Genomic DNA, 25070 nt, shown 5'->3' with positions numbered 1-25070 from the left:
TGAATAACCACTTTTTAAACCCTCACAGTGACCAAAATTGCCATTTTTACAGAGTTTTCGCTTACTTAAAAGCTTCAATTTTGACCAATTTCAGGCACAGAAATTACTTTAAACACACTTATTTTAGTTGAAAAAGTAATAATTCACAACCAACAGTCATTTAAAGTCAAAAGATTAAATGTTAAAATTTCATCAATATTGACCACTTTTTTGAACGATCGACAGGTCCGGGGTCATCGTGTTTCATCAGAAAATTGATTTTTTGGACTCTACCAAAAATGATTCAAAATGTCATTTGGATCGGGCGTCATGTTGAATAACCACTTTTTAAACCCTCACAGTGACCAAAATTGCCATTTTTACAGAGTTTTCGCTTTCTCAAAAGCTTCAATTTTGACCAATTTCAGGCACAGAAATGACTTTAAACACACTTATTTTAGTTGAAAAAGTAATAATTCACAACCAACAGTCATTTAAAGTCAAAAGATTAAATGTTAAAATTTCATCAATATTGACCACTTTTTTGAACGATCGACAGGTCCGGGGTCATCGTGTTTCATCAGAAAATTGATTTTTTGGACTCTACCAAAAATGATTCAAAATGTCATTTGGATCGGGCCTCATGTTGAATAACCACTTTTTAAACCCTCACAGTGACCAAAATTGCCATTTTTACAGAGTTTTCGCTTACTCAAAAGCTTCAATTTTGACCAATTTCAGGCAAAGAAATGACTTTAAACACACTTATTTTAGTTGAAAAAGTAATAATTCACATCCAACAGTCATTTAAAGTCAAAAGATTAAATGTTAAAATTTCATCAATGTTGACCACTTTTTTGAACATTCGACAGGTCCGGGGTCAACCTTTTTCATCAGAAAATTGATTTTTTGGACTCTACCAAAAATGATTCAAAATGTCATTTGGATCGGGCCTCATGTAGAATAACCACTTTTTAAACCCTCACAGTGACCAAAATTGCCATTTTTACAGAGTTTTCGCTTACTCAAAAGCTTCAATTTTGACCAATTTCAGGCACAGAAATGACTTTAAACACACTTATTTTAGTTGAAAAAGTAATAATTCACATCCAACAGTCATTTAAAGTCAAAAGATTAAATGTTAAAATTTCATCAATGTTGACCACTTTTTTGAACATGCGACAGGTCCGGGGTCAACCTTTATCATCAGAAAATTGTTTTTTTGGACTCTACCAAAAATGATTCAAAATGTCATTTGGATCGGGCCTCATATAGAATAACCACTTTTTATACCCTCACAGTGACCAAAATTGCCATTTTTACAGAGTTTTCGCTTACTTAAAAGCTTCAATTTTGACCAATTTCAGGCACAGAAATGACTTTAAACACACTTATTTTAGTTGAAAAAGTAATAATTCACATCCAACAGTCATTTAAAGTCAAAAGATTAAATGTTAAAATTTCATCAATGTTGACCACTTTTTTGAACATTCGACAGGTCCGGGGTCAACCTTTTTCATCAGAAAATTGATTTTTTGGACTCTACCAAAAATGATTCAAAATGTCATTTGGATCGGGCCTCATGTAGAATAACCACTTTTTAAACCCTCACAGTGACCAAAATTGCCATTTTTACAGAGTTTTCGCTTACTCAAAAGCTTCAATTTTGACCAATTTCAGGCACAGAAATGACTTTAAACACACTTATTTTAGTTGAAAAAGTAATAACTCACATCCAACAGTCATTTAAAGTCAAAAGATTAAATGTTAAAATTTCATCAATGTTGACCACTTTTTTGAACATTCGACAGGTCCGGGGTCAACCTTTTTCATCAGAAAATTGATTTTTTGGAGTCTACCAAAAATGATTCAAAATGTCATTTGGATCGGGCCTCGTGTAGAATAACCACTTTTTAAACCCTCACAGTGACCAAAATTGCCATTTTTACAGAGTTTTCGCTTACTCAAAAGCTTCATTTTTGACCAATTTCAGGCACAGAAATGACTTTAAACACACTTATTTTAGTTGAAAAAGTAATAATTCACATCCAACAGTCATTTAAAGTCAAAAGATTAAATGTTAAAATTTCATCAATGTTGACCACTTTTTTGAACATTCGACAGGTCCAGGGTCAACCTTTTTCATCAGAAAATTGATTTTTTGGACTCTACCAAAAATGATTCAAAATGTCATTTGGATCGGGCCTCATGTTGAATAACCACTTTTTAAACCCTCACAGTGACCAAAATTGCCATTTTTACAGAGTTTTCGCTTACTCAAAAGCTTCAATTTTGACCAATTTCAGGCACAGAAATGACTTTAAACACACTTATTTTAGTTGAAAAAGTAATAATTCACATCCAACAGTCATTTAAAGTCAAAAGATTAAATGTTAAAATTTCATCAATGTTGACCACTTTTTTGAACATTCGACAGGTCCGGGGTTAACCTTTTTCATCAGAAAATTGATTTTTTGGACTCTACCAAAATTGATTCAAAATGTCATTTGGATCGGGCGTCATGTTGAATAACCACTTTTTAAACCCTCACAGTGACCAAAATTGCCATTTTTACAGAGTTTTCGCTTTCTCAAAAGCTTCAATTTTGACCAATTTCAGGCACAGAAATGACTTTAAACACACTTATTTTAGTTGAAAAAGTAATAATTCACAACCAACAGTCATTTAAAGTCAAAAGATTAAATGTTAAAATTTCATCAATATTGACCACTTTTTTGAACGATCGACAGGTCCGGGGTCATCGTGTTTCATCAGAAAATTGATTTTTTGGACTCTACCAAAAATGATTCAAAATGTCATTTGGATCGGGCCTCATGTTGAATAACCACTTTTTAAACCCTCACAGTGACCAAAATTGCCATTTTTACAGAGTTTTCGCTTACTCAAAAGCTTCAATTTTGACCAATTTCAGGCAAAGAAATGACTTTAAACACACTTATTTTAGTTGAAAAAGTAATAATTCACATCCAACAGTCATTTAAAGTCAAAAGATTAAATGTTAAAATTTCATCAATGTTGACCACTTTTTTGAACATTCGACAGGTCCGGGGTCAACCTTTTTCATCAGAAAATTGATTTTTTGGACTCTACCAAAAATGATTCAAAATGTCATTTGGATCGGGCCTCATGTAGAATAACCACTTTTTAAACCCTCACAGTGACCAAAATTGCCATTTTTACAGAGTTTTCGCTTACTCAAAAGCTTCAATTTTGACCAATTTCAGGCACAGAAATGACTTTAAACACACTTATTTTAGTTGAAAAAGTAATAATTCACATCCAACAGTCATTTAAAGTCAAAAGATTAAATGTTAAAATTTCATCAATGTTGACCACTTTTTTGAACATGCGACAGGTCCGGGGTCAACCTTTTTCATCAGAAAATTGATTTTTTGGACTCTACCAAAAATGATTCAAAATGTCATTTGGATCGGGCCTCATATAGAATAACCACTTTTTATACCCTCACAGTGACCAAAATTGCCATTTTTACAGAGTTTTCGCTTACTTAAAAGCTTCAATTTTGACCAATTTCAGGCACAGAAATGACTTTAAACACACTTATTTTAGTTGAAAAAGTAATAATTCACATCCAACAGTCATTTAAAGTCAAAAGATTAAATGTTAAAATTTCATCAATGTTGACCACTTTTTTGAACATTCGACAGGTCCGGGGTCAACCTTTTTCATCAGAAAATTGATTTTTTGGACTCTACCAAAAATGATTCAAAATGTCATTTGGATCGGGCCTCATGTAGAATAACCACTTTTTAAACCCTCACAGTGACCAAAATTGCCATTTTTACAGAGTTTTCGCTTACTCAAAAGCTTCAATTTTGACCAATTTCAGGCACAGAAATGACTTTAAACACACTTATTTTAGTTGAAAAAGTAATAACTCACATCCAACAGTCATTTAAAGTCAAAAGATTAAATGTTAAAATTTCATCAATGTTGACCACTTTTTTGAACATTCGACAGGTCCGGGGTCAACCTTTTTCATCAGAAAATTGATTTTTTGGAGTCTACCAAAAATGATTCAAAATGTCATTTGGATCGGGCCTCGTGTAGAATAACCACTTTTTAAACCCTCACAGTGACCAAAATTGCCATTTTTACAGAGTTTTCGCTTACTCAAAAGCTTCATTTTTGACCAATTTCAGGCACAGAAATGACTTTAAACACACTTATTTTAGTTGAAAAAGTAATAATTCACATCCAACAGTCATTTAAAGTCAAAAGATTAAATGTTAAAATTTCATCAATGTTGACCACTTTTTTGAACATTCGACAGGTCCAGGGTCAACCTTTTTCATCAGAAAATTGATTTTTTGGACTCTACCAAAAATGATTTAAAATGTCATTTGGATCGGGCCTCATGTTGAATAACCACTTTTTAAACCCTCACAGTGACCAAAATTGCCATTTTTACAGAGTTTTCGCTTACTCAAAAGCTTCAATTTTGACCAATTTCAGGCACAGAAATGACTTTAAACACACTTATTTTAGTTGAAAAAGTAATAATTCACATCCAACAGTCATTTAAAGTCAAAAGATTAAATGTTAAAATTTCATCAATGTTGACAACTTTTTTGAACATTCGACAGGTCCGGGGTTAACCTTTTTCATCAGAAAATTGATTTTTTGGACTCTACCAAAAATGATTGAAAATGTCATTTGGATCGGGCGTCATGTTGAATAACCACTTTTTAAACCCTCACAGTGACCAAAATTGCCATTTTTACAGAGTTTTCGCTTACTCAAAAGCTTCAATTTTGACCAATTTCAGGCAAAGAAATGACTTTAAACACACTTATTTTAGTTGAAAAAGTATTAATTCACATCCAACAGTCATTTAAAGTCAAAAGATTAAATGTTAAAATTTCATCAATATTGACCACTTTTTTGAACATTCAACAGGTCCGGGGTCAACCTTTTTCCTCAGAAAGTTTGATTTTTTGGACTCTACCAAAAATGATTCAAAATGTCATTTGGATCGGGCCTCATGTTGAATAACCACTTTTTAAATCCTCACAGTGACCAAAATTGCCATTTTTACAGAGTTTTCGCTTACTCAAAAGCTTCATTTTTGACCAATTTCAGGCACAGAAATGACTTTAAACACACTTATTTTAGTTGAAAAAGTAATAATTCACATCCAACAGTCATTTAAAGTCAAAAGATTAAATGTTAAAATTTCATCAATGTTGACCACTTTTTTGAACATTCGACAGGTCCAGGGTCAACCTTTTTCATCAGAAAATTGATTTTTTGGACTCTACCAAAAATGATTCAAAATGTCATTTGGATCGGGCCTCATGTTGAATAACCACTTTTTAAACCCTCACAGTGACCAAAATTGCCATTTTTACAGAGTTTTCGCTTACTCAAAAGCTTCAATTTTGACCAATTTCAGGCACAGAAATGACTTTAAACACACTTATTTTAGTTGAAAAAGTAATAATTCACATCCAACAGTCATTTAAAGTCAAAAGATTAAATGTTAAAATTTCATCAATGTTGACCACTTTTTTGAACATTCGACAGGTCCGGGGTTAACCTTTTTCATCAGAAAATTGATTTTTTGGACTCTACCAAAAATGATTGAAAATGTCATTTGGATCGGGCGTCATGTTGAATAACCACTTTTTAAACCCTCACAGTGACCAAAATTGCCATTTTTACAGAGTTTTCGCTTACTCAAAAGCTTCAATTTTGACCAATTTCAGGCAAAGAAATGACTTTAAACACACTTATTTTAGTTGAAAAAGTATTAATTCACATCCAACAGTCATTTAAAGTCAAAAGATTAAATGTTAAAATTTCATCAATATTGACCACTTTTTTGAACATTCAACAGGTCCGGGGTCAACCTTTTTCCTCAGAAAGTTTGATTTTTTGGACTCTACCAAAAATGATTCAAAATGTCATTTGGATCGGGCCTCATGTTGAATAACCACTTTTTAAACCCTCACAGTGACCAAAATTGCCATTTTTACAGAGTTTTCGCTTACTCAAAAGCTTCAATTTTGACCAATTTCAGGCACAGAAATGACTTTAAACACACTTATTTTAGTTGAAAAAGTAATAATTCACATCCAACAGTCATTTAAAGTCAAAAGATTAAATGTTAAAATTTCATCAATGTTGACCACTTTTTTGAACATTCGACAGGTCCGGGGTTAACCTTTTTCATCAGAAAATTGATTTTTTGGACTCTACCAAAAATGATTGAAAATGTCATTTGGATCGGGCGTCATGTTGAATAACCACTTTTTAAACCCTCACAGTGACCAAAATTGCCATTTTTACAGAGTTTTCGCTTTCTCAAAAGCTTAAATTTTGACCAATTTCAGGCACAGAAATGACTTTAAACACACTTATTTTAGTTGAAAAAGTAATAATTCACATCCAACAGTCATTTAAAGTCAAAAGATTAAAGTCATTTCTGTGCCTGAAATTGGTCATTTAAATGACTGTTGGATGTGAATTATTACTTTTTCAACTAAAATAAGTGTGTTTAAAGTCATTTCTGTGCCTGAAATTGGTCAAAATTGAAGCTTTTGAGTAAGCGAAAACTCTGTAAAAATGGCAATTTTGGTCACTGTGAGGGTTTAAAAAGTGGTTATTCTACATGAGGCCCGATCCAAATGACATTTTGAATCATTTTTGGTAGAGTCCAAAAAATCAATTTTCAGATGAAAAAGGTTGACCCCGGACCTGTCGAATGTTCAAAAAAGTGGTCAACATTGATGAAATTTTAACATTTAATCTTTTGACTTTAAATGACTGTTGGATGTGAATTATTACTTTTTCAACTAAAATAAGTGTGTTTAAAGTCATTTCTGTGCCTGAAATTGGTCAAAATTGAAGCTTTTGAGTAAGCGAAAACTCTGTAAAAATGGCAATTTTGGTCACTGTGAGGGTTTAAAAAGTGGTTATTCTACATGAGGCCCGATCCAAATGACATTTTGAATCATTTTTGGTAGAGTCCAAAAAATCAATTTTCAGATGAAAAAGGTTGACCCCGGACCTGTCGAATGTTCAAAAAAGTGGTCAACATTGATGAAATTTTAACATTTAATCTTTTGACTTTAAATGACTGTTGGATGTGAATTATTACTTTTTCAACTAAAATAAGTGTGTTTAAAGTCATTTCTTTGCCTGAAATTGGTCAAAATTGAAGCTTTTGAGTAAGCGAAAACTCTGTAAAAATGGCAATTTTGGTCACTGTGAGGGTTTAAAAAGTGGTTATTCTACATGAGGCCCGATCCAAATGACATTTTGAATCATTTTTGGTAGAGTCCAAAAAATTAATTTTCTGATGAAAAAGGTTGACCCCGGACCTGTCGAATGTTCAAAAAAGTGGTCAACATTGATGAAATTTTAACATTTAATCTTTTGACTTTAAATGACTGTTGGATGTGAATTATTACTTTTTCAACTAAAATAAGTGTGTTTAAAGTCATTTCTGTGCCTGAAATTGGTCAAAAATGAAGCTTTTGAGTAAGCGAAAACTCTGTAAAAATGGCAATTTTGGTCACTGTGAGGGTTTAAAAAGTGGTTATTCTACACGAGGCCCGATCCAAATGACATTTTGAATCATTTTTGGTAGAGTCCAAAAAATCAATTTTCTGATGAAAAAGGTTGACCCCGGACCTGTCGAATGTTCAGAAAAGTGGTCAACATTGATGAAATTTTAACATTTAATCTTTTGACTTTAAATCACTGTTGGATGTGAATTATTACTTTTTCAACTAAAATAAGTGTTTAAAGTCATTTCTGTGCCTGAAATTGGTCAAAAATGAAGCTTTTGAGTAAGCGAAAACTCTGTTAAAATGGCAATTTTGGTCACTGTGAGGGTTTAAAAAGTGGTTATTCTACACGAGGCCCGATCCAAATGACATTTTGAATCATTTTTGGTAGAGTCCAAAAAATCAATTTTCTGATGAAAAAGGTTGACCCCGGACCTGTCGCATGTTCAAAAAAGTGGTCAACATTGATGAAATTTTAACATTTAATCTTTTGACTTTAAATCACTGTTGGATGTGAATTATTACTTTTTCAACTAAAATAAGTGTGTTTAAAGTCATTTCTGTGCCTGAAATTGGTCAAAATTGAAGCTTTTAAGTAAGCGAAAACTCTGTAAAAATTGCAATTTTGGTCACTGTGAGGGTATAAAAAGTGGTTATTCTATATGAGGCCCGATCCAAATGACATTTTGAATCATTTTTGGTAGAGTCCAAAAAATCAATTTTCTGATGAAAAAGGTTGACCCCGGACCTGTCGCATGTTCAAAAAAGTGGTCAACATTGATGAAATTTTAACATTTAATCTTTTGACTTTAAATGACTGTTGGATGTGAATTATTACTTTTTCAACTAAAATAAGTGTGTTTAAAGTCATTTCTTTGCCTGAAATTGGTCAAAATTGAAGCTTTTGAGTAAGCGAAAACTCTGTAAAAATGGCAATTTTGGTCACTGTGAGGGTTTAAAAAGTGTTATTCTACATGAGGCCCGATCCAAATGACATTTTGAATCATTTTTGGTAGAGTCCAAAAAATTAATTTTCTGATGAAAAAGGTTGACCCCGGACCTGTCGAATGTTCAAAAAAGTGGTCAACATTGATGAAATTTTAACATTTAATCTTTTGACTTTAAATGACTGTTGGATGTGAATTATTACTTTTTCAACTAAAATAAGTGTGTTTAAAGTCATTTCTGTGCCTGAAATTGGTCAAAAATGAAGCTTTTGAGTAAGCGAAAACTCTGTAAAAATGGCAATTTTGGTCACTGTGAGGGTTTAAAAAGTGGTTATTCTACACGAGGCCCGATCCAAATGACATTTTGAATCATTTTTGGTAGAGTCCAAAAAATCAATTTTCTGATGAAAAAGGTTGACCCCGGACCTGTCGAATGTTCAGAAAAGTGGTCAACATTGATGACATTTTAACATTTAATCTTTTGACTTTAAATGACTGTTGGATGTGAATTATTACTTTTTCAACTAAAATAAGTGTGTTTAAAGTCATTTCTGTGCCTGAAATTGGTCAAAATTGAAGCTTTTGAGTAAGCGAAAACTCTGTAAAAATGGCAATTTTGGTCACTGTGAGGGTTTAAAAAGTGGTTATTCTACATAAGGCCCGATCCAAATGACATTTTGAATCATTTTTGGTAGAGTCCAAAAAATCAATTTTCTGATGAAAAAGTTGACCCCGGACCTGTCGAATGTTCAAAAAAGTGGTCAACATTGATGAAATTTTAACATTTAATCTTTTGACTTTAAATGACTGTTGGATGTGAATTATTACTTTTTCAACTAAAATAAGTGTGTTTAAAGTCATTTCTTTGCCTGAAATTGGTCAAAATTGAAGCTTTTGAGTAAGCGAAAACTCTGTAAAAATGGCAATTTTGGTCACTGTGAGGGTTTAAAAAGTGGTTATTCTACATAAGGCCCGATCCAAATGACATTTTGAATCATTTTTGGTAGAGTCCAAAAAATCAATTTTCTGATGAAAAAGTTGACCCCGGACCTGTCGAATGTTCAAAAAAGTGGTCAACATTGATGAAATTTTAACATTTAATCTTTTGACTTTAAATGACTGTTGGATGTGAATTATTACTTTTTCAACTAAAATAAGTGTGTTTAAAGTCATTTCTTTGCCTGAAATTGGTCAAAATTGAAGCTTTTGAGTAAGCGAAAACTCTGTAAAAATGGCAATTTTGGTCACTGTGAGGGTTTAAAAAGTGGTTATTCAACATGAGGCCAGATCCAAATGACATTTTAAATCATTTTTGGTAGAGTCCAAAAAATCAATTTTCTGATGAAACACGATGACCCCGGACCTGTCGATCGTTCAAAAAAGTGGTCAATATTGATGAAATTTTAACATTTAATCTTTTGACTTTAAATGACTGTTGGATGTGAATTATTACTTTTTCAACTAAAATAAGTGTGTTTAAAGTCATTTCTGTGCCTGAAATTGGTCAAAATTGAAGCTTTTGAGTAAGCGAAAACTCTGTAAAAATGGCAATTTTGGTCACTGTGAGGGTTTAAAAAGTGGTTATTCTACATAAGGCCCGATCCAAATGACATTTTGAATCATTTTTGGTAGAGTCCAAAAAATCAATTTTCTGATGAAAAAGTTGACCCCGGACCTGTCGAATGTTCAAAAAAGTGGTCAACATTGATGAAATTTTAACATTTAATCTTTTGACTTTAAATGACTGTTGGATGTGAATTATTACTTTTTCAACTAAAATAAGTGTGTTTAAAGTCATTTCTTTGCCTGAAATTGGTCAAAATTGAAGCTTTTGAGTAAGCGAAAACTCTGTAAAAATGGCAATTTTGGTCACTGTGAGGGTTTAAAAAGTGGTTATTCAACATGAGGCCCGATCCAAATGACATTTTAAATCATTTTTGGTAGAGTCCAAAAAATCAATTTTCTGATGAAACACGATGACCCCGGACCTGTCGATCGTTCAAAAAAGTGGTCAATATTGATGAAATTTTAACATTTAATCTTTTGACTTTAAATGACTGTTGGAAGTGAATTATTACTTTTTCAACTAAAATAAGTGTGTTTAAAGTCATTTCTGTGCCTGAAATTGGTCAAAATTTAAGCTTTTGAGTAAGCGAAAACTCTGTAAAAATGGCAATTTTGGTCACTGTGAGGGTTTAAAAAGTGGTTATTCAACATGACGCCCAATCCAAATGACATTTTGAATCATTTTTGGTAGAGTCCAAAAAATCAATTTTCTGATGAAAAACGATGACCCCGGCCCGGTCGATCGTTCAAAAAAGTGGTCAATATTGATGAAATTTTAACATTTAATCTTTTGACTTTAAATGACTGTTGGATGTGAATTATTACTTTTTCAACTAAAATAAGTGTGTTTAAAGTCATTTCTGTGCCTGAAATTGGTCAAAATTGAAGCTTTTAAGTAAGCGAAAACTCTGTAAAAATGGCAATTTTGGTCACTGTGAGGGTTTAAAAAGTGGTTATTCAACATGAGGCCCGATCCAAATGACATTTTGTATCATTTTTGGTAGAGTCCAAAAAATCAAATTTTCTGAGGAAAAAGGTTGACCCCGGACCTGTTGAATGTTCAAAAAAGTGGTCAATATTGATGACATTTTAACATTTAATCTTTTGACTTTAAATGACTGTTGGATGTGAATTAATACTTTTTCAACTAAAATAAGTGTGTTTAAAGTCATTTCTGTGCCTGAAATTGGTCAAAATTGAAGCTTTTGAGTAAGCGAAAACTCTGTAAAAATGGCAATTTTGGTCACTGTGAGGGTTTAAAAAGTGGTTATTCAACATGAGGCCCGATCCAAATGACATTTTGAATCATTTTTGGTAGAGTCCAAAAAATCAATTTTCTGATGAAAAAGTTGACCCCGGACCTGTCGAATGTTCAAAAAAGTGGTCAACATTGATGAAATTTTAACATTTAATCTTTTGACTTTAAATGACTGTTGGATGTGAATTATTACTTTTTCAACTAAAATAAGTTTGTTTAAAGTCATTTCTGTGCCTGAAATTGGTCAAAATTGAAGCTTTTGAGAAAGCGAAAACTCTGTAAAAATGGCAATTTTGGTCACTGTGAGGGTTTAAAAAGTGGTTATTCAACATGACGCCCAATCCAAATGACATTTTGAATCATTTTTGGTAGAGTCCAAAAAATCAATTTTCTGATGAAAAACGATGACCCCGGCCCGGTCGATCGTTCAAAAAAGTGGTCAATATTGATGAAATTTTAACATTTAATCTTTTGACTTTAAATGACTGTTGGATGTGAATTATTACTTTTTCAACTAAAATAAGTGTGTTTAAAGTCATTTCTGTGCCTGAAATTGGTCAAAATTGAAGCTTTTAAGTAAGCGAAAACTATGTAAAAATGGCAATTTTGGTCACTGTGAGGGTTTAAAAAGTGGTTATTCAACATGAGGCCCGATCCAAATGACATTTTGTATCATTTTTGGTAGAGTCCAAAAAATCAAATTTTCTGAGGAAAAAGGTTGACCCCGGACCTGTTGAATGTTCAAAAAAGTGGTCAATATTGATGAAATTTTAACATTTAATCTTTTGACTTTAAATGACTGTTGGATGTGAATTAATACTTTTTCAACTAAAATAAGTGTGTTTAAAGTCATTTCTTTGCCTGAAATTGGTCAAAATTGAAGCTTTTGAGTAAGCGAAAACTCTGTAAAAATGGCAATTTTGGTCACTGTGAGGGTTTAAAAAGTGGTTATTCAACATGACGCCCGATCCAAATGACATTTTCAATCATTTTTGGTAGAGTCCAAAAAATCAATTTTCTGATGAAAAAGGTTAACCCCGGACCTGTCGAATGTTCAAAAAAGTGGTCAACATTGATGAAATTTTAACATTTAATCTTTTGACTTTAAATGACTGTTGGATGTGAATTATTACTTTTTCAACTAAAATAAGTGTGTTTAAAGTCATTTCTGTGCCTGAAATTGGTCAAAATTGAAGCTTTTGAGTAAGCGAAAACTCTGTAAAAATGGCAATTTTGGTCACTGTGAGGGTTTAAAAAGTGGTTATTCAACATGAGGCCCGATCCAAATGACATTTTGAATCATTTTTGGTAGAGTCCAAAAAATCAATTTTCTGATGAAAAAGGTTGACCCCGGACCTGTCGAATGTTCAAAAAAGTGGTCAACATTGATGAAATTTTAACATTTAATCTTTTGACTTTAAATGACTGTTGGATGTGAATTATTACTTTTTCAACTAAAATAAGTGTGTTTAAAGTCATTTCTGTGCCTGAAATTGGTCAAAATTGAAGCTTTTAAGTAAGCGAAAACTCTGTAAAAATGGCAATTTTGGTCACTGTGAGGGTATAAAAAGTGGTTATTCTATATGAGGCCCGATCCAAATGACATTTTGAATCATTTTTGGTAGAGTCCAAAAAATCAATTTTCTGATGAAAAAGGTTGACCCCGGACCTGTCGCATGTTCAAAAAAGTGGTCAACATTGATGAAATTTTAACATTTAATCTTTTGACTTTAAATGACTGTTGGTTGTGAATTATTACTTTTTCAACTAAAATAAGTGTGTTTAAAGTCATTTCTGTGCCTGAAATTGGTCAAAATTGAAGCTTTTAAGTAAGCGAAAACTATGTAAAAATGGCAATTTTGGTCACTGTGAGGGTTTAAAAAGTGGTTATTCAACATGAGGCCCGATCCAAATGACATTTTGTATCATTTTTGGTAGAGTCCAAAAAATCAAATTTTCTGAGGAAAAAGGTTGACCCCGGACCTGTTGAATGTTCAAAAAAGTGGTCAATATTGATGAAATTTTAACATTTAATCTTTTGACTTTAAATGACTGTTGGATGTGAATTAATACTTTTTCAACTAAAATAAGTGTGTTTAAAGTCATTTCTTTGCCTGAAATTGGTCAAAATTGAAGCTTTTGAGTAAGCGAAAACTCTGTAAAAATGGCAATTTTGGTCACTGTGAGGGTTTAAAAAGTGGTTATTCAACATGACGCCCGATCCAAATGACATTTTCAATCATTTTTGGTAGAGTCCAAAAAATCAATTTTCTGATGAAAAAGGTTAACCCCGGACCTGTCGAATGTTCAAAAAAGTGGTCAACATTGATGAAATTTTAACATTTAATCTTTTGACTTTAAATGACTGTTGGATGTGAATTATTACTTTTTCAACTAAAATAAGTGTGTTTAAAGTCATTTCTGTGCCTGAAATTGGTCAAAATTGAAGCTTTTGAGTAAGCGAAAACTCTGTAAAAATGGCAATTTTGGTCACTGTGAGGGTTTAAAAAGTGGTTATTCAACATGAGGCCCGATCCAAATGACATTTTGAATCATTTTTGGTAGAGTCCAAAAAATCAATTTTCTGATGAAAAAGGTTGACCCCGGACCTGTCGAATGTTCAAAAAAGTGGTCAACATTGATGAAATTTTAACATTTAATCTTTTGACTTTAAATGACTGTTGGATGTGAATTATTACTTTTTCAACTAAAATAAGTGTGTTTAAAGTCATTTCTGTGCCTGAAATTGGTCAAAATTGAAGCTTTTAAGTAAGCGAAAACTCTGTAAAAATGGCAATTTTGGTCACTGTGAGGGTATAAAAAGTGGTTATTCTATATGAGGCCCGATCCAAATGACATTTTGAATCATTTTTGGTAGAGTCCAAAAAATCAATTTTCTGATGAAAAAGGTTGACCCCGGACCTGTCGCATGTTCAAAAAAGTGGTCAACATTGATGAAATTTTAACATTTAATCTTTTGACTTTAAATGACTGTTGGTTGTGAATTATTACTTTTTCAACTAAAATAAGTGTGTTTAAAGTCATTTCTGTGCCTGAAATTGGTCAAAATTGAAGCTTTTGAGTAAGCGAAAACTCTGTAAAAATGGCAATTTTGGTCACTGTGAGGGCTTAAAAAGTGGTTATTCTACACAAGGCCAGATCCAAATGACATTTTGAATCATTTTTGGTAGAGTCCAAAAAATCAATTTTCAGATGAAAAAGGTTGACCCCGGACCTGTCGAATGTTCAAAAAAGTGGTCAACATTGATGACATTTTAACATTTAATCTTTTGACTTTAAATGACTGTTGGATGTGAATTATTACTTTTTCAACTAAAATAAGTGTGTTTAAAGTCATTTCTGTGCCTGAAATTGGTCAAAATTGAAGCTTTTAAGTAAGCGAAAACTCTGTAAAAATGGCAATTTTGGTCACTGTGAGGGTTTAAAAAGTGGTTATTCAACTTGAGGCCCGATCCAAATGACATTTTGAATCATTTTTGGTAGAGTCCAAAAAATCAAATTTTCTGGGGAAAAAGGTTGACCCCGGACCTGTTGAATGTTCAAAAAAGTGGTCAATATTGATGAAATTTTAACATTTAATCTTTTGACTTTAAATGACTGTTGGATGTGAATTAATACTTTTTCAACTAAAATAAGTGTGTTTAAAGTCATTTCTTTGCCTGAAATTGGTCAAAATTGAAGCTTTTGAGTAAGCGAAAACTCTGTAAAAATGGCAATTTTGGTCACTGTGAGGGTTTAAAAAGTGGTTATTCAACATGAGGCCCGATCCAAATGACATTTTGAATCATTTTTGGTAGAGTCCAAAAAATCAATTTTCTGATGAAAAAGGTTGACCCCGGACCTGTCGAATGTTCAAAAAAGTGGTCAACATTGATGAAATTTTAACATTTAATCTTTTGACTTTAAATGACTGTTGGATGTGAATTATTACTTTTTCAACTAAAATAAGTGTGTTTAAAGTCATTTCTGTGCCTGAAATTGGTCAAAATTGAAGCTTTTGAGTAAGCGACAACTCTGTAAAAATGGCAATTTTGGTCACTGTGAGGGTTTAAAAAGTGGTTATTCTACATGAGGCCCGATCCAAATGACATTTTGAATCATTTTTGGTAGAGTCCAAAAAAATCAATTTTCTGATGAAAAAGGTTGACCCCGGACCTGTCGAATGTTCAAAAAAGTGGTCAACATTGATGAAATTTTAACATTTAATCTTTTGACTTTAAATGACTGTTGGATGTGAATTATTACTTTTTCAACTAAAATAAGTGTGTTTAAAGTCATTTCTGTGCCTGAAATTGGTCAAAATTGAAGCTTTTAAGTAAGCGAAAACTCTGTAAAAATGGCAATTTTGGTCACTGTGAGGGTATAAAAAGTGGTTATTCTATATGAGGCCCGATCCAAATGACATTTTGAATCATTTTTGGTAGAGTCCAAAAAATCAATTTTCTGATGAAAAAGGTTGACCCCGGACCTGTCGCATGTTCAAAAAAGTGGTCAACATTGATGAAATTTTAACATTTAATCTTTTGACTTTAAATGACTGTTGGATGTGAATTATTACTTTTTCAACTAAAATAAGTGTGTTTAAAGTCATTTCTGTGCCTGAAATTGGTCAAAATTGAAGCTTTTGAGTAAGCGAAAACTCTGTAAAAATGGCAATTTTGGTCACTGTGAGGGTTTATAAAGTGGTTATTCAACATGAGGCCCGATCAAAATGACATTTTGAATCATTTTTGGTAGTGTCCAAAAAATCAATTTTCTGATGAAAAACGATGACCCCGGACCTGTCGATCGTTCAAACAAGTGGTCAATATTGATGACATTTTAACATTTAATCTTTTGACTTTAAATGACTGTTGGATGTGAATTATTACTTTTTCAACTAAAATAAGTGTGTTTAAAGTCATTTCTGTGCCTGAAATTGGTCAAAATTGAAGCTTTTAAGTAAGCGAAAACTCTGTAAAAATGGCAATTTTGGTCACTGTGAGGGTTTAAAAAGTGGTTATTCAACTTGAGGCCCGATCCAAATGACATTTTGAATCATTTTTGGTAGAGTCCAAAAAATCAAATTTTCTGGGGAAAAAGGTTGACCCCGGACCTGTTGAATGTTCAAAAAAGTGGTCAATATTGATGAAATTTTAACATTTAATCTTTTGACTTTAAATGACTGTTGGATGTGAATTAATACTTTTTCAACTAAAATAAGTGTGTTTAAAGTCATTTCTTTGCCTGAAATTGGTCAAAATTGAAGCTTTTGAGTAAGCGAAAACTCTGTAAAAATGGCAATTTTGGTCACTGTGAGGGTTTAAAAAGTGGTTATTCAACATGAGGCCCGATCCAAATGACATTTTGAATCATTTTTGGTAGAGTCCAAAAAATCAATTTTCTGATGAAAAAGGTTGACCCCGGACCTGTCGAATGTTCAAAAAAGTGGTCAACATTGATGAAATTTTAACATTTAATCTTTTGACTTTAAATGACTGTTGGATGTGAATTATTACTTTTTCAACTAAAATAAGTGTGTTTAAAGTCATTTCTGTGCCTGAAATTGGTCAAAATTGAAGCTTTTGAGTAAGCGACAACTCTGTAAAAATGGCAATTTTGGTCACTGTGAGGGTTTAAAAAGTGGTTATTCTACATGAGGCCCGATCCAAATGACATTTTGAATCATTTTTGGTAGAGTCCAAAAAAATCAATTTTCTGATGAAAAAGGTTGACCCCGGACCTGTCGAATGTTCAAAAAAGTGGTCAACATTGATGAAATTTTAACATTTAATCTTTTGACTTTAAATGACTGTTGGATGTGAATTATTACTTTTTCAACTAAAATAAGTGTGTTTAAAGTCATTTCTGTGCCTGAAATTGGTCAAAATTGAAGCTTTTAAGTAAGCGAAAACTCTGTAAAAATGGCAATTTTGGTCACTGTGAGGGTATAAAAAGTGGTTATTCTATATGAGGCCCGATCCAAATGACATTTTGAATCATTTTTGGTAGAGTCCAAAAAATCAATTTTCTGATGAAAAAGGTTGACCCCGGACCTGTCGCATGTTCAAAAAAGTGGTCAACATTGATGAAATTTTAACATTTAATCTTTTGACTTTAAATGACTGTTGGATGTGAATTATTACTTTTTCAACTAAAATAAGTGTGTTTAAAGTCATTTCTGTGCCTGAAATTGGTCAAAATTGAAGCTTTTGAGTAAGCGAAAACTCTGTAAAAATGGCAATTTTGGTCACTGTGAGGGTTTAAAAAGTGGTTATTCAACATGAGGCCTGATCCAAATGACATTTTGAATCATTTTTGGTAGAGTCCAAAAAATCAATTTTCTGATGAAAAAGGTTGACCCCGGACCTGTTGAATGTTCAAAAAAGTGGTCAATATTGATGAAATTTTAACATTTAATCTTTTGACTTTAAATGACTGTTGGATGTGAATTAATACTTTTTCAACTAAAATAAATGTGTTTAAAGTCATTTCTTTGCCTGAAATTGGTCAAAATTGAATCTTTTGAGTAAGCGAAAACTCTGTAAAAATGGCAATTTTGGTCACTGTGAGGGTTTAAAAAGTGGTTATTCAACATGAGGCCCGATCAAAATGACATTTTGAATCATTTTTGGTAGTGTCCAAAAAATCAATTTTCTGATGAAAAACGATGACCCCGGACCTGTCGATCGTTCAAACAAGTGGTCAATATTGATGACATTTTAACATTTAATCTTTTGACTTTAAATGACTGTTGGATGTGAATTATTACTTTTTCAACTAAAATAAGTGTGTTTAAAGTCATTTCTGTGCCTGAAATTGGTCAAAATTGAAGCTTTTGAGTAAGCGAAAACTCTGTAAAAATGGCAATTTTGGTCACTGTGAGGGTTTAAAAAGTGGTTATTCTACATGAGGCCCGATCCAAATGACATTTTGAATCATTTTTGGTAGAGTCCAAAAAATCAATTTTCTGATGAAAAAGGTTGACCCCGGACCTGTCGAATGTTCAAAAAAGTGGTCAACATTGATGAAATTTTAACATTTAATCTTTTGACTTTAAATGACTGTTGGATGTGAATTATTACTTTTTCAACTAAAATAAGTGTGTTTAAAGTCATTTCTGTGCCTGAAATTGGTCAAAATTGAAGCTTTTGAGTAAGCGAAAACTCTGTAAAAATGGCAATTTTGGTCACTGTGAGGGTTTAAAAAGTGGTTATTCTACATGAGGCCCGATCCAAATGACATTTTGAAACATTTTTGGTAGAGTCCAAAAAATCAATTTTCTGATGAAAAAGGTTAACCCCGGACCTGTAGAATGTTCAAAAAAGTGGTCAACATTGATGACATTTTAACATTTAATCTTTTGACTTTAAATGACTGTTGGATGTGAATTATTACTTTTTCAACTAAAATAAGTGTGTTTAAAGTCATTTCTGTGCCTGAAATTGGTCAAAAATGAAGCTTTTGAGTAAGCGAAAACTCTGTAAAAATGGCAATTTTGGTCACTGTGAGGGTTTAAAAAGTGGTTATTCTACACGAGGCCCGATCCAAATGACATTTTGAATCATTTTTGGTAGAGTCCAAAAAATCAATTTTCTGATGAAAAAGGTTGACCCCGGACCTGTCGAATGTTCAAAAAAGTGGTCAACATTGATGAAATTTTAACATTTAATCTTTTGACTTTAAATGACTGTTGGATGTGAATTATTACTTTTTCAACTAAAATAAGTGTGTTTAAAGTCATTTCTGTGCCTGAAATTGGTCAAAATTGAAGCTTTTGAGAAGCGAAAACTCTGTAAAAATGGCAATTTTGGTCACTGTGAGGGTTTAAAAAGTGGTTATTCTACATGAGGCCCGATCCAAATGACATTTTGAATCATTTTTGGTAGAGTCCAAAAAATCAATTTTCTGATGAAAAAGGTTGACCCCGGACCTGTCGAATGTTCAAAAAAGTGGTCAACATTGATGAAATTTTAACATTTAATCTTTTGACTTTAAATGACTGTTGGATGTGAATTATTACTTTTTCAACTAAAATAAGTGTGTTTAAAGTCATTTCTGTGCCTGAAATTGGTCAAAATTGAAGCTTTTAAGTAAGCGAAAACTCTGTAAAAATGGCAATTTTGGTCACTGTGAGGGTATAAAAAGTGGTTATTCTATATGAGGCCCGATCCAAATGACATTTTGAATCATTTTTGGTAGAGTCCAAAAAATCAATTTTCTGATGAAAAAGGTTGACCCCGGACCTGTCGCATGTTCAAAAAAGTGGTCAACATTGATGAAATTTTAACATTTAATCTTTTGACTTTAAATGACTGTTGGTTGTGAATTATTACTTTTTCAACTAAAATAAGTGTGTTTAAAGTCATTTCTGTGCCTGAAATTGGTCAAAATTGAAGCTTTTGAGTAAGCGAAAACTCTGTAAAAATGGCAATTTTGGTCACTGTGAGGGCTTAAAAAGTGGTTATTCTACACAAGGCCAGATCCAAATGACATTTTGAATCATTTTTGGTAGAGTCCAAAAAATCAATTTTCAGATGAAAAAGGTTGACCCCGGACCTGTCGAATGTTCAAAAAAGTGGTCAACATTGATGACATTTTAACATTTAATCTTTTGACTTTAAATGACTGTTGGATGTGAATTATTACTTTTTCAACTAAAATAAGTTTGTTTAAAGTCATTTCTGTGCCTGAAATTGGTCAAAATTGAAGCTTTTGAGAAAGCGAAAACTCTGTAAAAATGGCAATTTTGGTCACTGTGAGGGTTTAAAAAGTGGTTATTCAACATGACGCCCGATCCAAATGACATTTTGAATCATTTTTGGTAGAGTACAAAAAATCAATTTTCTGATGAAAAACGATGACCCCGGCCCGGTCGATCGTTCAAAAAAGTGGTCAATATTGATGAAATTTTAACATTTAATCTTTTGACTTTAAATGACTGTTGGATGTGAATTATTACTTTTTCAACTAAAATAAGTGTGTTTAAAGTCATTTCTGTGCCTGAAATTGGTCAAAATTGAAGCTTTTAAGTAAGCGAAAACTCTGTAAAAATGGCAATTTTGGTCACTGTGAGGGTTTAAAAAGTGGTTATTCAACTTGAGGCCCGATCCAAATGACATTTTGAATCATTTTTGGTAGAGTCCAAAAAATCAAATTTTCTGGGGAAAAAGGTTGACCCCGGACCTGTTGAATGTTCAAAAAAGTGGTCAATATTGATGAAATTTTAACATTTTATCTTTTGACTTTAAATGACTGTTGGATGTGAATTAATACTTTTTCAACTAAAATAAGTGTGTTTAAAGTCATTTCTTTGCCTGAAATTGGTCAAAATTGAAGCTTTTGAGTAAGCGAAAACTCTGTAAAAATGGCAATTTTGGTCACTGTGAGGGTTTAAAAAGTGGTTATTCAACATGAGGCCCGATCCAAATGACATTTTGAATCATTTTTGGTAGAGTCCAAAAAATCAATTTTCTGATGAAAAAGGTTGACCCCGGACCTGTCGAATGTTCAAAAAAGTGGTCAACATTGATGAAATTTTAACATTTAATCTTTTGACTTTAAATGACTGTTGGATGTGAATTATTACTTTTTCAACTAAAATAAGTGTGTTTAAAGTCATTTCTGTGCCTGAAATTGGTCAAAATTGAAGCTTTTGAGTAAGCGACAACTCTGTAAAAATGGCAATTTTGGTCACTGTGAGGGTTTAAAAAGTGGTTATTCTACATGAGGCCCGATCCAAATGACATTTTGAATCATTTTTGGTAGAGTCCAAAAAAATCAATTTTCTGATGAAAAAGGTTGACCCCGGACCTGTCGAATGTTCAAAAAAGTGGTCAACATTGATGAAATTTTAACATTTAATCTTTTGACTTTAAATGACTGTTGGATGTGAATTATTACTTTTTCAACTAAAATAAGTGTGTTTAAAGTCATTTCTGTGCCTGAAATTGGTCAAAATTGAAGCTTTTAAGTAAGCGAAAACTCTGTAAAAATGGCAATTTTGGTCACTGTGAGGGTATAAAAAGTGGTTATTCTATATGAGGCCCGATCCAAATGACATTTTGAATCATTTTTGGTAGAGTCCAAAAAATCAATTTTCTGATGAAAAAGGTTGACCCCGGACCTGTCGCATGTTCAAAAAAGTGGTCAACATTGATGAAATTTTAACATTTAATCTTTTGACTTTAAATGACTGTTGGATGTGAATTATTACTTTTTCAACTAAAATAAGTGTGTTTAAAGTCATTTCTGTGCCTGAAATTGGTCAAAATTGAAGCTTTTGAGTAAGCGAAAACTCTGTAAAAATGGCAATTTTGGTCACTGTGAGGGTTTAAAAAGTGGTTATTCAACATGAGGCCTGATCCAAATGACATTTTGAATCATTTTTGGTAGAGTCCAAAAAATCAATTTTCTGATGAAAAAGGTTGACCCCGGACCTGTTGAATGTTCAAAAAAGTGGTCAATATTGATGAAATTTTAACATTTAATCTTTTGACTTTAAATGACTGTTGGATGTGAATTAATACTTTTTCAACTAAAATAAATGTGTTTAAAGTCATTTCTTTGCCTGAAATTGGTCAAAATTGAATCTTTTGAGTAAGCGAAAACTCTGTAAAAATGGCAATTTTGGTCACTGTGAGGGTTTAAAAAGTGGTTATTCAACATGAGGCCCGATCAAAATGACATTTTGAATCATTTTTGGTAGTGTCCAAAAAATCAATTTTCTGATGAAAAACGATGACCCCGGACCTGTCGATCGTTCAAACAAGTGGTCAATATTGATGACATTTTAACATTTAATCTTTTGACTTTAAATGACTGTTGGATGTGAATTATTACTTTTTCAACTAAAATAAGTGTGTTTAAAGTCATTTCTGTGCCTGAAATTGGTCAAAATTGAAGCTTTTGAGTAAGCGAAAACTCTGTAAAAATGGCAATTTTGGTCACTGTGAGGGTTTAAAAAGTGGTTATTCTACATGAGGCCCGATCCAAATGACATTTTGAATCATTTTTGGTAGAGTCCAAAAAATCAATTTTCTGATGAAAAAGGTTGACCCCGGACCTGTCGAATGTTCAAAAAAGTGGTCAACATTGATGAAATTTTAACATTTAATCTTTTGACTTTAAATGACTGTTGGATGTGAATTATTACTTTTTCAACTAAAATAAGTGTGTTTAAAGTCATTTCTGTGCCTGAAATTGGTCAAAATTGAAGCTTTTGAGTAAGCGAAAACTCTGTAAAAATGGCAATTTTGGTCACTGTGAGGGTTTAAAAAGTGGTTATTCTACATGAGGCCCGATCCAAATGACATTTTGAAACATTTTTGGTAGAGTCCAAAAAATCAATTTTCTGATGAAAAAGGTTAACCCCGGACCTGTAGAATGTTCAAAAAAGTGGTCAACATTGATGACATTTTAACATTTAATCTTTTGACTTTAAATGACTGTTGGATGTGAATTATTACTTTTTCAACTAAAATAAGTGTGTTTAAAGTCATTTCTGTGCCTGAAATTGGTCAAAAATGAAGCTTTTGAGTAAGCGAAAACTCTGTAAAAATGGCAATTTTGGTCACTGTGAGGGTTTAAAAAGTGGTTATTCTACACGAGGCCCGATCCAAATGACATTTTGAATCATTTTTGGTAGAGTCCAAAAAATCAATTTTCTGATGAAAAAGGTTGACCCCGGACCTGTCGAATGTTCAAAAAAGTGGTCAACATTGATGAAATTTTAACATTTAATCTTTTGACTTTAAATGACTGTTGGATGTGAATTATTACTTTTTCAACTAAAATAAGTGTGTTTAAAGTCATTTCTGTGCCTGAAATTGGTCAAAATTGAAGCTTTTGAGTAAGCGAAAACTCTGTAAAAATGGCAATTTTGGTCACTGTGAGGGTTTAAAAAGTGGTTATTCTACATGAGGCCCGATCCAAATGACATTTTGAATCATTTTTGGTAGAGTCCAAAAAATCAATTTTCTGATGAAAAAGGTTGACCCCGGACCTGTCGAATGTTCAAAAAAGTGGTCAACATTGATGAAATTTTAACATTTAATCTTTTGACTTTAAATGACTGTTGGATGTGAATTATTACTTTTTCAACTAAAATAAGTGTGTTTAAAGTCATTTCTGTGCCTGAAATTGGTCAAAATTGAAGCTTTTAAGTAAGCGAAAACTCTGTAAAAATGGTAATTTTGGTCACTGTGAGGGTTTAAAAAGTGGTTATTCTATATGAGGCCCGATCCAAATGACATTTTGAATCATTTTTGGTAGAGTCCAAAAAATCAATTTTCTGATGAAAAAGGTTGACCCCGGACCTGTCGCATGTTCAAAAAAGTGGTCAACATTGATGAAATTTTAACATTTAATCTTTTGACTTTAAATGACTGTTGGATGTGAATTATTACTTTTTCAACTAAAATAAGTGTGTTTAAAGTCATTTCTTTGCCTGAAATTGGTCAAAATTGAAGCTTTTGAGTAAGCGAAAACTCTGTAAAAATGGCAATTTTGGTCACTGTGAGGGTTTAAAAAGTGGTTATTCTACATGAGGCCCGATCCAAATGACATTTTGAAACATTTTTGGTAGAGTCCAAAAAATCAATTTTCTGATGAAAAAGGTTGACCCCGGACCTGTCGAATGTTCAAAAAAGTGGTCAACATTGATGAAATTTTAACATTTAATCTTTTGACTTTAAATGACTGTTGGATGTGAATTATTACTTTTTCAACTAAAATAAGTGTGTTTAAAGTCATTTCTGTGCCTGAAATTGGTCAAAATTGAAGCTTTTAAGTAAGCGAAAACTCTGTAAAAATGGCAATTTTGGTCACTGTGAGGGTATAAAAAGTGGTTATTCTATATGAGGCCCGATCCAAATGACATTTTGAATCATTTTTGGTAGAGTCCAAAAAATCAATTTTCTGATGAAAAAGGTTGACCCCGGACCTGTCGCATGTTCAAAAAAGTGGTCAACATTGATGAAATTTTAACATTTAATCTTTTGACTTTAAATGACTGTTGGATGTGAATTATTACTTTTTCAACTAAAATAAGTGTGTTTAAAGTCATTTCTGTGCCTGAAATTGGTCAAAATTGAAGCTTTTGAGTAAGCGAAAACTCTGTAAAAATGGCAATTTTGGTCACTGTGAGGGTTTAAAAAGTGGTTATTCAACATGAGGCCTGATCCAAATGACATTTTGAATCATTTTTGGTAGAGTCCAAAAAATCAATTTTCTGATGAAAAAGGTTGACCCCGGACCTGTTGAATGTTCAAAAAAGTGGTCAATATTGATGAAATTTTAACATTTAATCTTTTGACTTTAAATGACTGTTGGATGTGAATTAATACTTTTTCAACTAAAATAAATGTGTTTAAAGTCATTTCTTTGCCTGAAATTGGTCAAAATTGAATCTTTTGAGTAAGCGAAAACTCTGTAAAAATGGCAATTTTGGTCACTGTGAGGGTTTAAAAAGTGGTTATTCAACATGAGGCCCGATCAAAATGACATTTTGAATCATTTTTGGTAGAGTCCAAAAAACAATTTTCTGATGAAAAACGATGACCCCGGACCTGTCGATCGTTCAAACAAGTGGTCAATATTGATGACATTTTAACATTTAATCTTTTGACTTTAAATGACTGTTGGATGTGAATTATTACTTTTTCAACTAAAATAAGTGTGTTTAAAGTCATTTCTGTGCCTGAAATTGGTCAAAATTGAAGCTTTTGAGTAAGCGACAACTCTGTAAAAATGGCAATTTTGGTC

The sequence above is a fragment of the Lissotriton helveticus genome, chromosome 4_1, assembly GCF_964261635.1.
Source record: "Lissotriton helveticus chromosome 4_1, aLisHel1.1, whole genome shotgun sequence".
Lineage (NCBI taxonomy): Eukaryota > Metazoa > Chordata > Amphibia > Caudata > Salamandridae > Lissotriton > Lissotriton helveticus.
The sequence above is the reverse complement of the archived record's forward strand: the minus strand, read 5'-3'. Positions refer to the sequence as shown.